The sequence below is a fragment of the Pipistrellus kuhlii genome, unplaced genomic scaffold (assembly GCF_014108245.1).
Source record: "Pipistrellus kuhlii isolate mPipKuh1 unplaced genomic scaffold, mPipKuh1.p scaffold_m20_p_11, whole genome shotgun sequence".
Classification (NCBI taxonomy): domain Eukaryota; kingdom Metazoa; phylum Chordata; class Mammalia; order Chiroptera; family Vespertilionidae; genus Pipistrellus; species Pipistrellus kuhlii.
Genome location: NW_023425416.1, coordinates 25,232,226 through 25,249,842, shown reverse-complemented (window position 1 = coordinate 25,249,842; position 17,617 = coordinate 25,232,226).

Here is a 17,617-nt window from a genome sequence, read left to right as displayed (position 1 = left end):
TTTTTATTGACTTTTAGAGAGAGAGAAAGAGAGAGGGAGAGGGAGAGAGAGAGAGAAACATTAGTGAGAGAGAAAAACATTAATTGGCTGCTCCCTGCACACCCCCTACTAGGGTTCGAGCCCACAATCTGGGGATGTGCCTGACTGGGAATCGAACGAGCAACCTCTCAGTGCATGGGACAACACCCAGCTAACTGGACCACACTGGCCAGGGCAGGAATGACATGTTTCAGACACCTGGGTAAAGAGATGGGATGGCAGTAGGACGGCCTATGAAGTCTCTGAGGGGCAGACTTCTGAGGCCTGGATGAAGGCCTGGACGAGGCAGACCTAGGTGAGCATCAGTCTATCTGCCGCTGAGAACATCTGTGGAGGAGTGGATGACCTTGGACCCTTGAGATAAACTCAACTGGGCCTGCTTCCCAGCCTCCAGGCAAGAGAGCAAGTCAAGCCATTGGGGCCTTGAGAAGCCCCATGCCTCAGGAGAATCAGCCCATTCAGTCTGCCGGTTGTTTCATTCATCAAGCATTAATTGAACACCTACTATGTGCCAGGCCCTTTGCTAGACAGACATTGGGCTTGGAGATAAGAAAGATGAAGTTTCCTGCTCTTAAGGACTGGCAGTTTAGTAGGAAATACAGATAATTAAAGGAGTGATCATGTTAATACTAATACTCAGGTTTATTAAGTGCTTATTAATTGCCAGGCAAGGTTCTAAATACTTTATAAAAATTAACTATAATTCTTATAATAATCCTTTGAGGTAAGTACTACTATTATGCCCATTTTACGGATGAGCTAAGGAAAGCACAGAATAACTTCCCATCTCACACAGCTTGTAGGTAGCAAGAGCTAAGATTTGAACCCAAATCTGTCCTACCCAGAGTCTGTAGTCATAATTGTTGTGCAGCAACAACCATCTCCTTGCAGACCACCCCTGCTTTAACTCCCGGGGATTCCCCTATGGCTTCAGACTGATGTGCAAATTCCTTAGCCCGCCCCACGAGCTCTCCATAACCAACTGAGCCTGGATCTTGGCCTCACTCTGCTCCTCCTCACCGCAGCCTTTTGCCTCTGCTCATGGTTCCGCATTGCACTGCCTTCATCCAGGCTCTTCTCTCAGAAGGGAGTGAGAGGCCCCTGTCCTGTCCGGGAGGAGTCCCTGCTGACCTCTCTGAGCAGCGTGAAGTGATCCCTCCTCTAAATGCTAGCAAGGTTGGATCACCCACCCATCATAGCCCATTCTTGCAGACATCACAGACTTGCTTCACCCACATGTTGACTGGTAATTGAGTTTGAGACCAAAGGGTAAGTGTTTCTACTAATGTATGTGCCTATGGCTGTTCTATCTAGTGTTTCCCAACTCATTATTGGTCTTGGATTTCTTGTCTTTAATTACTGGTGCTAGCTCAGGAACCCACCTTCATTCCTAATGTTCCCCGGGGAAATGCCATTTCCATGGCGATAGTATTTTTTGCACACAGTGTTCAGGAGTGCCCCATGGACAAAAGAAGGGCCTGGCTGAAACCGGTTTGGCTCAGTGGATAGAGCATCAGCCTGCGGACTGAAAAGTCCTGGGTTCGATTCAGGTCAAGGGCATGTACCTGGGTTTTGGGCACATCCTCAGTGGGGGGTGTGCAAGAGGCAACTGATCGATGATTCTCTCTCATCAATGTTTCTAACTCTCTATTCCTTTCTGAAAAAGTCAATAAAAATATATTTTAAAAAAAGAAGGGCCTGGGGTGTAAGATCGCTTAAAGAATCCCCTAAAGAGGGGCCATGTCCTCTCGGAGTAACAGCAGCTGGAAATGCACCAGATGATCCCAGATCAGCCTACAGTACAGGAAAGAAGGAAGGCATCAAAGATGAATGGGGTTGCGTCAGAAGTATAAATTAATAGTTTAAATTATTGTTATCAGGAAAGAAAAAACAATTTTATATGCTCTGTTGACTCGCGGATAGGATGCTGTCAAAATAAATTTAATAGTTTTGAAAATGTCAACTGAATTGCAGAGATCTGACACATGCAAATGAACCAAGAGGTTCAATTACGCATAGTTCCCCGATCAGCCCTCTTCATCCAACTCTATAACTGCATTTTTATGGCAGCGATCATGGCAGTAAAATCATTTCTCAGCTTTGCCTTGCAGTTGTTGATTAAGAGTATTAAACCTTGAGAAAATATTCTAAATATAACATCTCGGAGAACCACTCGTTGACACTTCAGTGAACAAAGACTTTATTCACCTTAATGATTTTTTTTGCCCTTAGTCATGGCACAATTGACATTTTCTCTCTGAAAACACATCAACCTCAAGTTTGAAAACCTAGACTAGCATATTCTTCCTATTAAGCCAGCACACATCTGTGCAGTAAAGCAAGCTCTCAAAACTGCTTTTCATTTTATCATAAAATGGCCCTAAGAGCCCAGCTGGCATGGCTCAGTGGTTGAGCATCGACGTATGGACCAGGAGGTCGGGGCACATGCCCAGGGTTGCGGGCTCAATCCACAGTGTGGGGTGTGCAGGAGGCATCGGATCAGTGATTCTCATTATTGATGTTTCTATCTCTCCCTCTCCCTTCCTCTCTGAAATCAATAAAAGTATATTTTTAAAAAATGACCCTAAGAGACAAGTATTCAAACTGCTAAGTTTCGATGAAAAGTCTATCAGTTAGAACAGGTTTCAGGAACACACATTGTGTGCAAGGGCCCATGGGGCCACATTTTCTGCCATTTTTCCCATCAGAGACTTGGCTCACCTGTTCAGGAGTCTGAGCTCCTTCTTTCTAGTTGATTCTGACCCTTTCAGATCTATACATCTTGTTGAAAATGTCTCCCCTGTTATTTCACCATCAACCACTTTAGAAATTAACTCATCTTCACAGACACTCATTAGAGTGACAGTGAACCAAGACTGATAAAGGGGCCCAATCATGAATATCTGTGTTTTCATAACCATAGTTTTCCCAGTTTCCCCTCAGTCACTCAAGTATGTCTTCTGGAACCACTAATACATGAGTAAACTGTGTGGCTCTGTAAGGTCATCTTTTCCCAAGTCAGCTGCCTCTTTTTGATGCAAATCGAGGTGTGGTCCTACCTGCAGCGAAGCATGTCACCTATTATACTTTGTTCCTAGGACTCAAGCCACAATTTCTGCGCCATTTCTGAAACAGAGTCAAGAAATCCTTTTGGAGACTCTTTAATTTGCCTTTTTGATTGTGGTTTTAATTATATTGCTCATGGTGAAACAATATAGTGTCAGGTCTCTGTTTTATGCTTTCTGGCTATTTGGTGTTTTTTTCTTCTTTGAAATTGCATGCTTGACTTTTTCAGTGTCATTGCAGTAGAGATGCCTTGATACCATCATTTCATGAGCTCCTCTGTAACTCCACTAAAATCAAACTTCCCTTCAATAAACCCGCCTGAGCTCACCGCTCAGTGTTTCAGGGAGTTGCTCACTACCAGTTCACGAGCTGTGCTTAGGGAGGAGCTCTGGCCCTGCTGGCTGTCATGGTCACGTGGTGGGCTTCAAGGTCAATGGCACGTTTTCCAGGACCCTGTGACTCACTGCTCTTCTGGATATGCCCCAAGTCTCTTCTTATTTTCACTGGTTACAAGCTTATGCTTCAGACCTCCTATTTTTAACCACTGATTCATGTCCTAAGTTGAAAACAAAAATTTAAAATTGCTATACTTTAAAAAAAGTAACCCAAACTTCTGGCTTCTTTGTGTTTGGGGAAAATTCGCCGTGGTGGGAAGTGGAAAGATGCCCAGTGATGTTTGTAAGCAGAGTGTGTGATCAAGAGGAGCAATAGCAGGCAGCCGAACAGATTTGGGAGGTCCGTGATGGTGTTTTTTTTTTTTTTTTTCTTTCCTGGATTCAAAGTGAAAATAAAACTGGCAGACTCCTTTTTCCGGAACATTTCAAAGATTTGCTGAGAAAACACATGTCCTACCCAGCCCTAGCCTGTGGCTGAGACATTGGCCAAGTCTGTGTTTGCTGCAATGGTGCACTCAGTTCTACGCTAACTAGAAGGTATCAGCTTTCCTCATCACAAGACAAATGAACTGTTTTAGCTCTCACTGCACAGACAGCATTTGTGTTATTTTGTGAAAAATGACACAGATCAACCAAGATTAGGGGGATTGGCTGATTTTATTCATGTATATATGACACAAATCCTTTTGATTTTGGAATTTGCTTAAAACACATTTTAAAAATTTAAAAATTAATATATGCTCACTGTTAAAACTCAAGCATTACAGAACTCTATAAAGTAAAAAAAAAAAAGTATTTTTTTCTCTCCCTGCACTTACTATTCTCACCCCCTTCCACTCAATAGAATTAACGACTAAAAATAATTAGTTATTGATTTTTCCAGCTTTTTCCTTTCTATTTATTTATTTAATAGCACACAGAAACATATGCAAGTATGTTACTGTAAATTAAAAATGGATAGAGGATCATATTATTTTGTAACTTGCTTTTTTTTTTTTACTCAGCTGTATGTCTTGGCAACTCTTTTTATTGTCTGATTTATATCAATGTATCATAATTTAACCATTTCTTTACTCATTTACACTTGCTTTCAAATTTTTACTATTACAAAACATCCCTCAGTGAACATTCTTTGTACATATGTCCTTGTGCACTTAGGCACTTTTGTGGGGTAGAGTCCAAAAATGAATTGCTGGGTCACTGGGCTTGAGATTTAAAAAAATGATAGATGTTGTCAGATTGTCTTCTAAAAGTATGAGGACACCTGGGAAAATTGGTCAGATACATACAAAAAAATGAAACTTGACCACCAACTTATACCATACACAAAAATAAACTCAAAATAAAGGACTTAAACATAAGATGGGAAGCCATAAAAATCTTAGAGGAAACCACAGGCAGCAAAGTATCAGACATATGCCGAAGCAATATCATTACTGATACAGCTCCCAGGAATGGAAACTAAGGAGAAGATAAACATATGGGACTACACATCAAAATAAAAAGCTTTTGCATAGCAAAAGAAACCATCAGCAAAACAACAAGAAAGCCTACTGCATGGGAGAACATATTTGCCAGTATTATCTCTGATAAGGGTTTAATCTCTAAAATTTACAGGGGACTCATAGAACTTAACAAAGAGAAGATAACCCAATCAAAAGATGGACAAAGGACCTAAATAGATAGGTACTTTCCGAAAGAGAACATAACATGCTCAAAGTCACTAATAATCTGAGAAATGCAAATCAAAAATGACAATGAAGTACCATCTCACACCTGTCAGAATGGCTATCATCAATAAATCAACAAATGCTGGAGGGGATGTGGAGAAAAAGGAACCCTTGTGCACTGCTGGTGGGAATGCAGACTGGTGCAGCCACTGTGGGAAGCAGTATGGAGTTTCCTCAAAAAATTAAAAATGGAACTCCCATTTGACCAGCAATCCCAAGAAACTAGAAACATCAATCAGAAAGGATATATGCACCCCTTTGTTCATAGCAGAACATTTTATAATAGCTAAGCTTTGGAAACAGCCTAAGTGCCCATCAGCAGATAAGTGGATTAAAAAACCGTGGTACATCTACACAATGGCATACTGTAAAAAAGAAGGAACTCTTACCATTTGCAACAGCATGGATGGACTTGGAGACCATTATGCTAAATGAAATAAGCCATTTGGAGAAAGGTAAATATCACATGATCTCACTCATTTATGGAATATAATGAACAACAACAAAAATAGATCCGGAGGCAGAAAAATATTGAACTGACTGTCAAAATTCAGAGGGAAGGCAGGAAAGGAGGGTGGGGGAGATAAGAGATCAACCAAAGGACTTGTATGCATGCATATAAGCATCACCAATAGACACAGACACTGGGGTGGGAGGTGAGGGCATGTGCTGGAGGGTGGGGGAAGATCAATGGAAGAAAAAATAATATTGTAATAGCTATGTATGGGCCTGGGGGTGTACTTGAAATACCAGGGGATCACTCTGTAAGATACATGATTGTTTAACCTCACACACACACAAAACAGCATGAGAACACCATTCTTTCCAAACCCTCACCATCCATGGCTATTATCAATGTTTAGAATCTGATAAGAGAAACATGACATTTTACTATATTATTATTTTAGTTTGCAATTATTTGTTCATTTGGAAGACAGCCTATTTTTATGTTTGCTAGAGGCCTGATGCATGAAATTCGTGGAAGAGTAGGACTTTCTTCCCTGAGCTGCCAGTACTGGCTCTCCTCCGGAACCTGGGACCTGGGTTTCCCTCGCGGCTCCAGCTTTGTCCGGAAGGTCGTCCGGGAGGACGTCTGGTCTAATTAGCATATTATGCTTTTATTAATTATAGATTAGCAGTGGTCCTCAATTGGAGATGATTGTGCCCCTCCACCCCCACAGGGCATTTGGCAATATCTGGAGACATTTTTGATTGTTACAATCTGAGGTGCGGGGGACAGTTACTATTGACATCTAGTAAGTGGAAAGAATTACTGGCCTGAAATGTTAGAAGTGTGAAAGTTTAAACATCTTGGTTTATTAGCCATTTGTGTTTTTAATTGTCTATTGATTTTTTTTTGGGGGGGGGACTGTTTTTTCCTTGAATATATTAAGGTAACATTGGTTAATAACATTGTGTAATTTCAAGTGTCCAACATTATAACTTGACATTTGTATGGCCTATTATGTACTCACCACCTGAAGTCTGCTTTCCTTCCTTTACTATCATCTTTCACCCACTTTACCCCTTTGTCCCCCTCCACCCCTGTCCACCGTCCCCTCTGGTAACTGCTGCTCCTTTGTGGGAAGAAGGGGCTGGAAAGGGGACAGTAAAGGAGCACTAGCTGGTTTCATTACTAACCCTCAATGTGGCTGTGGGCAGCACCTTCCCTCTTTCGGTTCCCGCCTCTGAAAAGGAATAGGACTTTAGAGATGGCAGATATGAACTTCTTGAGAGCAGAAACGATGCCTCTTTCTGCTTAGTCTCCCCAGTCCCTTCCTCAGCACTTGACAACCACTAATCATTTGCAGAATGAATACATGGATGGATGGATGGATGATTGAATGGATAGGTATGCCCCTTATGCTTTCATGGCCTGTCCCCTGCCCCTGCCAGACATTGCTAATGAATCGTATGAACTAGGACCTTTTCCTCCCTCTCAATTCAGATGTGGGTGTTTTTTGTTTGTTTGTTTGTTTTTCTTTTGTTTTGTTTTGTTTTGAAGGAGGGCTAAAACAAATCCTGACAATTAGCTGGCATTGGTGCCAGAGAGGAAAGCTGTGTGCCAGCCTTGGTTAGGAGTCTCCCAGTTCCCTTGGGGCCCTGACTGGGAAGTGGGGGGTTATTTTGTATGTTTTCCTCCCTGCTCCCCGAGAAGGTACAGGTGTGAGTTGGCACACACTGTCCCAGGCGCCCCTGCAGGTGGATGCCGCTCATCTTGCCAGGAACCTGCTTTTCTTTATGAGCTTGGATTTCCCGTAAAATCAACTTGGTGCGAGAGGCCCCCAGGCCTGGGCTTTTTTTGTAAGGAAATGGGAACAATTAATGGGCTTATCTGATGAAAAGTAATGCTGCTAATGATTTATTAATTATCATGAGTCTTATCTTTCCGCTTCTTATTAATCAAAGATGTCCTGGAGCTCTGGGGCTCCACATGAGGGGAGCAGACCCAGACGCAGCTTTGGGGAGGGATGTGAGCTGGAGCCAGGGCCCCTCGCTTCCCTTGATCCTGTCTGGACTGCTCCATCTTGGGGGTTAAGCCCCCTGGGATTGTAGGCCAGAAACGCCGAGAGGGGTAAGGGAGGAGGGGCGCCATGTTGCGTTGAGCACCTACTGTGTGGGATGGGTGTGCCATTGTCCAGACCTGCAGGGGAGGAGTCATTGTTCTCATTGCTTAGACGAGGAAACGGAGGATAAGAGATGTAAGGGAGGTTGCCCAAGTGATACTGCCACAAATGGTGGAGCTTGGATTTGAACCTGGGGATGTCTGTGCCTTGAATGGATGCCTTTCAACTGGGAAAGCCCAAGTGAGAACAGGGTGAGTCTGAGGCAGTACCCCTGGGCAGAGTGAACGGAGGGGCCAGGTCTACAGGAAGTGTTCTGGGGCCACAAGAGGTGGGGGTGGCTACAGTTTCCTCCTTGGGCCTCTAGTCTTTGCTGTCTCACGAGTGAGACCAGGTTCATACCCAGGAAGCTGGCAGGGACAGCTGCACGGGGGACCACGCTGTCCAGGGTGCAGGGTTGCTGGCGGTAGTTCCTCCTGAGGATAGAACTGTGTTGAGGGTCTTGCAGGTGGAATGGAATTGGATAGACGGGACACTGTGGGGAGGGCAGGGCAATCAGGCAAGGGAAACTGCTTGACAGAGATGAGAAGGGGCAGAAACGACCACGATTACTGAGCCAGGCAGCAAAGAGGAGCCCAGACTCACTGCACTGGGGGTGGGAAGAGTCCTGGAAGCAGCAGCCATGGTAGGATGGGGGGAGGGACTGTTACCAAGTTGGGGCCTAGGAGCTGGTGGCTCCTGCCTTCCACAGCCCTGTCTAACTCTAGTGAAGCCAGCAGCAGATATCTTATGTGGTCAAAGGTTAACATGTGAAGGCGTGTTTATGGATGTGCTGAGGGCTTTGGGCTGCATGAGTTCTTGTCTGGTGCGGCAGGAGGGGCAGGAGGAGCTGTGGGTGCCAGAGGAGAAAGTGAGAGGGCTCTGCAGGACCCTGGGGAGAGGGGCTGCGAGCCCTGCCCTTCCTGGCACTTAGCCGAGGAACTGGACCTACAGACAAGAGGGCCACTCAGACAGGGAGGACCTTAGGTGAGCCCTTAGCTGCCCAGGAACGGGGAGCCTGTGCACCCTTGACCTTTTAGGTGACTGGTGGACACCTGGGGGACTCCAGGGAAAGGAGAGAAGCCAGCTCAGGTGCTCAGAGCCACCATCTTTGGGCTCTGACCCAAACTAGTCACACCTCCCTCCGTGTTGGCCTTTGATGGCTCTGAGGTCCCTTTTCCTGCTTCCTTGGTGGGTGTGAGTGATCCCAAAGCCTTTGGGCAGAGGGGAGCTGTGGGGTGCTGGTGCCAGGCCTGGGCGGAAGGGCAGGCCTGGACCTGCGTGTTGGGTGTTGTCCTTCTCAGCCCTCCACAGTTCACTTGGGCCCGGTAGAGGTCCATGGCTCCTCAGGTCTCTCAATCAGCAGTTCTCTGTCCCACACAGAGGTCAGCTTGGCCAAAGACCCACGTGGCTCACTCCTGCTTTCTTCAGAACTCCGCTTTCCGTGATGCCCAGCCATCCTCACGCTTCCTAGGGCAGCAGTCCCCTTTTATTCAGCAGCGTGCCTGCACCCTGCACGAGAACTCATCTTGTGGAGAAAGAGGAAGTGGGGTAGGAGAGGTGTGGAGAAGCGGGCCTCGCGGCTCCTCCTTGCGATCCGGAGAAGGCCTGCCTTCTCTCCATTGAGGGAGGGCCTGCGGGCATCTTGTCCTTTCTTACCCCATCTGTCCCCGCCCCACATCTCCCGCGTCCTGCTCTGCGCTGGCATTGTTGACTCAGCACCTGGTCTGCTCCCGTGGGCATGGGGATGCCCACCGCTGTCCCCAGCCAGGGCCAGGGCCCCTCCCGGGAGGCTGCGCACAGGGCTCTGCTCCAGGCCCAGCGGCGGGGGGACGGGCGGCCGCCCCGCCTGCATCCGGGTGGGCCTGGCTCTCCTCAAGCAGTTGGGCTCCAGCTGCAAACTCCCAAACACATACTTTGGGAGGTCAGCCTGGCCTGCGGCTGGGGCATTCCATTATTCCGGTGACATATCTTTGAACGTGCTGCGGTTCCTGCACCCCAGCTCCGGCCCCAGGCCCAGCCCCAGAACCGTCTAGAGATGGAGAGGAGCCGGAGGAGGGCTCAGCCCCAGGCTAGTTCCTGGGCAGACACAGGAGGTCCCGATGCAAGGAACTGTGCCTGGAAGCCGCCCAGCGCGGTCGGTTGTCATTCGGCCAAAAGCACTGCCCTTTGCTTTGCTTTTCAAACGCAAGTTCCCGGGGCAAGTAACACGAGATTCTTCGTACCTGAGCATGGGGGGCATTTTCTGTGTTTCCGCCAACCGGGGGAAGACGAGGGAGCCCTGGGAAGGGAGGAGTTGGCCCTGGCCTGCGCTGTGGTTTTTATTTTTATTTTCCCTTGACCCACCCCATCTCTGCTTGTGATTCCGGCAGCCCTCTCTATAAGAAGTTCTTACCAGATGGTTATTTACTGTGAAGCATTGAAAGTGGCACCGCAGTCAGGGGGGCCGGAGGGAAGCATCCTGGGTAAGGACAGCTCTGTCTGTTTTGAGCCTTGCCTGGCTGTTATTTGCTGGGGGACAATCAGCAAGCTCCTCAACCTTTCTGAGCCCCTCTTCCTCAAGCTACCATGTCACCCTCACCCGCCTGTGCCTAGGGGCTGTTTACCATCTGTCTCCGCTGCCTGTGGCTGGGAACCCTGAGGCCTGGTGGGCTGTAGGAACCCTGAGGCCTGGTGGGCTGTAGGAACCCTGAGGCCTGGTGGGCTGTAGGAACCCTGAGGCTTGGTGGGCTGTAGGAACCCTGAGGCCTGGTGGGCTGTAGGAACCCTGAGGCCTGGTGGGCTGTAGGAACCCTGAGGCCTGGTGGGCTGTAGGAAAGGCGAGGGGTCTGATGAGTGTGCAAACGTGCTGATGTGAGAATGGTGGTGATTACACTCTCAGCCACGAGGGCCGAGCTGGACTGGCTGCTCCTGTGTCCAGGGGGGTGTGCAGCGTGAAGGCTGGTTGTGAGCAGTTCTTCCCCCTGAAACTTGTCCTGTGGGACTCCCTGCGGTGGCTTTGCTTTCCATCAAGGCAGAGCCAAGCTTGCCCTCCGGCTCCCAAGGACCCACCTGCTTCATGCTTTGCAAATACTTTTGCAGATGCAGCAGGTAAACACCTTTACTTCATGCACAAAGCAGGTGCTGGTTCTTGCCTTATCAGTCTAACTGCTGCGTTATTCGGAGATAGAGGTTATCCATTTTCTGGTCTGAATAACATGGAGCCGAAGGAAAGGAGCTCTCGCTGGGCCACTCCTAACACATGGAGGCCTAGGGCCAGGTACAAATGGAGGCCCTCAGACCATAGTCTGTGTAATTTACAAATCTAGCTAACAAAGTTAACTATAACGTGTTTTTCTCCTCTACCTTAACAAACGCCCCTTTGTAATGCTCTAGAAGGCTGGATTTAAATTTGGAATTCTCAGATGCCTAGGAATTCTGCACTGGAACGCAGCAGCCTAGGGTGAGCCAACCCCAAAACCGTGGCCCATCCCTATTTTCTCCCCACCCTGGCTCAGCCTGTGTGCATGGGACCCTGCCTGGAGCCATTTGGACTGCTGCCCAAGTGGTCTGCCCAGATGAGGTCCCTGAAACCGGTCCATCACCTGTGGACTCCAGAACTCACCTCCTGGGCACAATCCCCTCAACTAGTCTGGGGCAGAATCTGCTAGTTGTACTAGTATCTGCTCTACCCTTATTCCCCAGCAATACACTTTGTAGTTGGGCACATGACTGTACAACTGGAAACTGTATTTCTTAGCTTCCCTTGCAGCTAAAGCAGTGATCTGGTCACTATGTTCTCTCACCAGTGGATTGTGAGCAGAAAAGTGCGTAAGGGCTTAATGGTCTTGTTTTAAATAACGTATCTTAAGGGAAAATAAAGCTGATTATCGTGTTTGCCAATGTCCATGGTGTAAATGCTTCGGCCACAGCTGATTTGAAGCTACAATTATGAGGTATGAACACGTGTGCATGACTATCTCTTGGAACCAGGGACATCCAGCTCTGGCACCTCATTGGAGCCACTTCTGACTTATGCCCTTGAAGGACACAGGTGTGCCCCCCCCCCTTCTTCTTCCATGCTATCTTGTGCCAAGCAGATGAGGGCAACACTCTAGGGATGGGAGACCAACAAGGGGAAAAGAACCTGGGCCCCAGTGATGTTTGGAGCAGAGCGGCCATTCTGGTTCAGATGTTTACACCTGAGAGCAAAAAAAGCATCTATCTTGTTTAAGTCATTTTGATTTTAGGGTCTCCATCCCACACAACTACAGTGATGAAATTTAATTCACCCAGGAGCCCAGAAAAACAGAAAGTGGGATGTCTTTAAGCAACACTGGCTTCCTTTTCTTTGTGCGAATAGAATCCAGTTGCTGTCTCTCTTCTTACTTTCTGCCTTGCCCTGCCTAGGTCTGCCTTTTCCCCGGGGCAGCTCCACAAACACTGCCCACGGTCACCCAGCAGCCCTGAGAGGCTGGATGACCGTGGGTTGCAGCCACTTGGCAGACGAGCAGACCAAAGCCCAGATCATCCATCTTGCTCTTGCTTAATAACCTAACTTCCTTAACTGACTGGGCTTTGGGAAAGCAAAGATCACGTCTCTGTGTGTTTGCTATTGTAGCAAATGAAATAATCCTTCATTAGGAGGTGGAAGAGGGGGATTTGCAGGGCTCAAGCTGGAATTATGGTTTGCAGCATGGTACACTTTCAAATGCAAGAATTTTTGACAGCGCATTGGAGATGTTAAGAGGTTAAAAAATAAAATCTAAATAAGCCAGCGGTAACCACATGAGTCACTATGGGGTGTCCTTGCATGACTGTGAGGCCCCCAGAGCAGACTGCTCTTGATTTCTTTTGTGCCATATTGCTTTATGGGTTTGCTTTAAAAAAAAAAAAAATAAAAAAAAAAAAAATAAAAAAAAAAATATATATATATATATATATATATATATATATATATATATATATATAATTGATTTTTTTACAGAGAGGAAGGGAGAGGGAGAGAGAACTAGAAACATCGATGAGAGAAATATCTATCAGCTGCCTTCTACACACTCCCCACTGGGGATGTGCCCACAATCAAGGTACATGCCCTTGATCGGAATCAAACCTGGAACCCTTGAGTCTGCAGGCTAACGCTCTATCCACAGAGCCAAACCGGTTAGGGCTGTGGTCGGCAAACTGCAGCTCTTGAGCCACATGCAGCTCTTTGGCCCCTTGAGTGTGGCTCCTTCACAAAGTACTACGACCTGGGCAAGTCTATTTTGAAGAAGTGGCATTAGAAGAAGTTTAAGTTTAAAAAATTTGGCTCTCAAAAGAAATTTCAATCTTTGTACTGTTGATATTTGGCTCTGTGGACTCATGAGTTTGCTGACCATGGGGTTAGGGCATGGGATTGCGTTTTGGAGCCTCTTAGTCACAGGCACACTTACTGTGAGGATCGGTGGATGCCCCGTCTTTTTTCGATGCCCGCCTGAAAGCCATCTCCTTACTGATGACAGTCTTTTCTACCTCTGGTCACATACCTATCCAGTCTTCTGGGAATTGAGCTATTCCTCAAGTAGGTTCTAGGGGAGACCAGTGGTTCTCAAGGGGGGCTGATTTTGCCCCTTGGGGACATTTGACAAGTGGAGGCATTTTTGTTTATCACACCTGGGGGGTGAGGGAGGCAGATGCTGTTGGCGGGTAGTAAGTAGAGGCCAGAGGCACTGCCAAACATTCTACAATGTCTAGGACAGCCATACAACCAAGAATAATTCATCCCCAAATGTCACTATGCAGAGGTCGAGGGACTCAGAATTTTCAGCCTTTGGGGATGGGAGCCTCAGCAGAAGCTGCATCTAGCAGGGAAAGTGGCAGCCCTTCTGTGGTCAGAACCAGCCCCTCCAAGGCTCCGATCACCCATAGGCCTCCTTGTCAGGGCAACCCTGGGGACCGTCACCCCTAGCGGGCAGTGACTGACTTAGCTGCTGCTTCAGGAAGTGGCCTCTAAGTCAGGCTGACTTACCTGTAGCTGGCAGAAGTGTCAATGGCATGACATTGCCTGCATGGCCATTTGAAAGCTGAATCAAGAGATAAACAACAAAACAAAAAAAATCCTCCAGGATCTACCTGCTCTTTGGACCAATAATTTCTTTCCTAGGAATAAAGCCAAAGTGAATAATTGGAGAAACACAGAAAAATGTGTTGAGGGATATTCATTGCATTGCTATTTATAGTATCAGTTAACCAGGAGGGAATTTTAACATTACATTGCGATGCATCCATATGATAGGATGTTTTGCATTCAGGGTTGCATTCAGCTGCAAAGAACTGAAAATGCGACCATGTGGAATTAACACATGAGTTTGTCACCCAATAACAGAAATAGGCAGAATAGGCAGTTCCAAGCCGGTGCAGCAGCCCCAGGATATTATGAAGAACCCAAATTTCACCTAGCTTCCTGCTTTCATCCTTAGGTCACAGGATGGTTGCTGCTCCTGCAGCTATGACTTCGGTTTTACCAGAAGACCCACCCAGTGAGTTCTGCGTTCATCTATTGGCCACAACTGTGTCACATGGCCACCCCTATCTGCAAAGCACTCTGGGAAGGTAAGACCTTTTGACTTTCCAGTTTTGTTTTGTTTTAGTTAATCCTCACCCGAGGATATATTTCCAGTTATTTTTAGGGAGAGTAGAAGAGAGAGGAAAAGACAGAGAGAAATATCGATGTGAGAGAAACACCGATTGGTTGTCTCCTGCACTAACCCCGACCAGGGCCCAGGCCAGGGCGGAGCTTGCAGTGGAGTTACATGCGCTTAACCGGAACCGAACCCGGGACCCTTTGGTTGACACCCTTATCTACTGAACCAAACCAGGGCGACTTTCCAGTTTTTTAAATAAGCAAGTTAAGAGAGTAGAGGTGGGTCACCAGACAAAATGGCTGTTGGGTAGCTAATGTGCTGTGTTTGCCACCACAAAGTAGACTTTGGGAATTTTTAGGTAGTAATAGGAAAAACTTCAGGCCTTGTAAAAGTTAGCGGGCGGGGTGGGGGGGTGGGGGGGGGGTGGGGGTGGTGGTGGGGGTGGGGAGAATGGATACATTTTAGCTATATTATTTTAAATTCTAAAACAAATTATATTTTTCTTCCCCCCAGTTTCATTGAGATATAATTAATATATAGGATTGTATTAGTTTAAGGTATACAACATAATGATTTGATCGCCACAATAAGTTTGGTTAATATCCATCATATCACATAGTTACAATTTTTTCTTCTTTTGATGATGACTTTTAAGATCTACTATCTTAGCAACTTTCAAATAAAAAAAAAATGCAGCATTGTTAACATTACTCATAATCCCTAGGTCCCCATGGCTCATTTATTGTATAACTGAAGGGTGTCCCTTTTGAACTCCTTCACCCATTTCATCCACCTCCAGCCTCCAACCCCCACTTCTGGTAACCAGCAACCTGTTCTCTGCTCTTATGAGTTCTTCTTCTTTTCTTTTCTTTTCTTTCTTTCTTCTTTTTTTTTTTTAGATTCCATGTACAAGTGAGATGATACAATGTTTGTCTTTCTCTGTCTGACTTACTTCACTAAGCATAATGGCCCTCAAGGTCCATCCATGTTGTTGCAACTGGTAGAATTTCCTTCTTTTTAATGGTTGACGAACATGCCATTGTGTATATGAGTACATTTCTTTCTCCATTCGCCTGTTGGTGGACATTTCAGTTGTTCCCAAGACTTGACTATGGTGAAGGATGCCACATGGACATGGGGTGCAGCTCGCTTTCTGAGGTAGCTATTTGGTTTCTGTTGGATATATACCTACGGGTAGAATTGATGGATCATATGGTAGTTCTGTTTTGGATTTTTAGAATTTTATGTTTTATGTTTATGGAAAAATTCTGGGAGAATATACATGGAAATATTAAGGGATACTATGGGGATGTATATATATTTAAACTACTTTTAAAACAAAAAGAGTTATATATATACATTTTTTTTTTTTAAATTCAGCAAATCTTTATCTACCATAAAAACCTGAGGTTAAACATCCTCCCCGACTCATAGACTACTGGGCTTTGAGGGAGTGGCCGTGGGCATCAACATTCCCAGGCAATGGGCTGGGCTAAGGGGTTCCAGAAGACCTCCATGACCTCTGACCTCTGGCCCTGGCTGCTCCCGGGAGTCCTCTCTTAGAACTCCACGCCTGTGTCCTGTCCGCAGACTGCGGTGCCCTGCAGAAAGGCCTGGCACTAAGCTGCGGCCAGGCAGTCCACCGGAGGGAAGGAGACTGGGAATGAGGAACACAGGCAGGGCCACCCTCTGGCCTCGCCTGGGGCTACCTTGAGCTGAATGAATGGAGGGAGGAGCAGGCAGGAGAGGGGGGTGGACAGTGCTGTCGGGGTCGGAGCTCTGCCATGGGTATGCTCACAGGGGATAATAATAATAATACTCAATACTAATAACAGTGCGACAAAGAGGCCACTCTCATTGAGCACGCCTCTATGCTGCATGCAGCTCTCTACCCCGCACCCAAGGCTCACAGCTCCCCGAGGAGGAGGCTCTTTCTGTCTCCATGTCATGCAGAACCTGCAGGAGGCAGCGGAGCAGTGGCCTGTGTGCTTTGGAGCTGCGCAGCCTGGTTCAAGTTCCCCACCCGATAGCAGTCTGACTGGGAAAGTGAAGTGCTCCGTGCCTCAGTTTCCCCTCTAGTAAGTGGAGATAACAATGGGATCCACATCGCAGGATTATCGTAGGGATTAAGTGGATTAGCACACGTAAAGAGCCCTGCACAAGGCCTGGCCAGTAGCAAACACTCAGTAAAATGTCAAGCCCTGTTACTGTAAAGTGTTGCAGAGCGTAAAAGAAAGGATGTACATAAGACAGCAGGAATATTGAAGGCATCCGGTAAATATGTCTCCTGGGGTATGGATAATACCTGCTTTCCTCACTCCTGTATTTGACACACGAGCAAACAGAGGCCTGGAGAATGAAAAGAGAATTTCCAGCGGTCATGCAGTGAGGGTGAGGCCAATCCAGGACCAGAATGCAGGTCTCCTGGCTTCTAATAAACACTCGGGATACACACAGCAAGCCTTCCTAGGAAACTTAAAGAAGGTGCCAGGGGGACTTGGCAAAGCCTCTGGTGGCAGAGGCCTCATCCACCCCCGGGTGGGAAATGGGCCTCAGGAAATGCCACCCCGTGGATCCTTCCTTTCCTGAGGCCTCCCCCCTGCTCCTCCTCAGCCTCAGGTGGCCCTTCCCCGGGGACAGACCAGGTGCCCCTGAGCCCTCCCAGACCCGGTCGGTCTCTCCGGGGACGAGAGGAATGCTTCTTGCTGCACTCGGGTCCCTGAGCAGTTGCTGGCTTCTGTTCACATCCCGCTCTCCCGGGCTCAGGGGCTTCATTCCGGTGACAGTCCTGAGCCCCACCACCTGGCCTTTCTCAGTGGCCTGGCCAGGGGGCCAGGTGGAAAGTGAAACGCAGCAGCTGTAGGCATCAGCGGCACCAAACGATGGCGAGGGAGGAGCTCTGAGGAAGCCAGCGTCTGCCTTTGGCGGGGCCTGGGCCCTCTCCCCACCCAGGGCTGGCAGCCACGGGACCAGCCTGCCCTGTGGGCCCCACGGCCCCGTGGTGTGCGGTCTCAGAGCGGCCGTCCACATTCTTCACCTGTTCTGGGCAGTCTCTGAGGTTGGTTAGACCAGGCCCACGAGGCTTTTGGGTGGACAAATGGAAATAAATGTGGCACGAAGCTGTTTTTAGTATTTTGGGAAGCTGCTCAGAAAGCCAATATTTAACCCAAAGGAAGAGT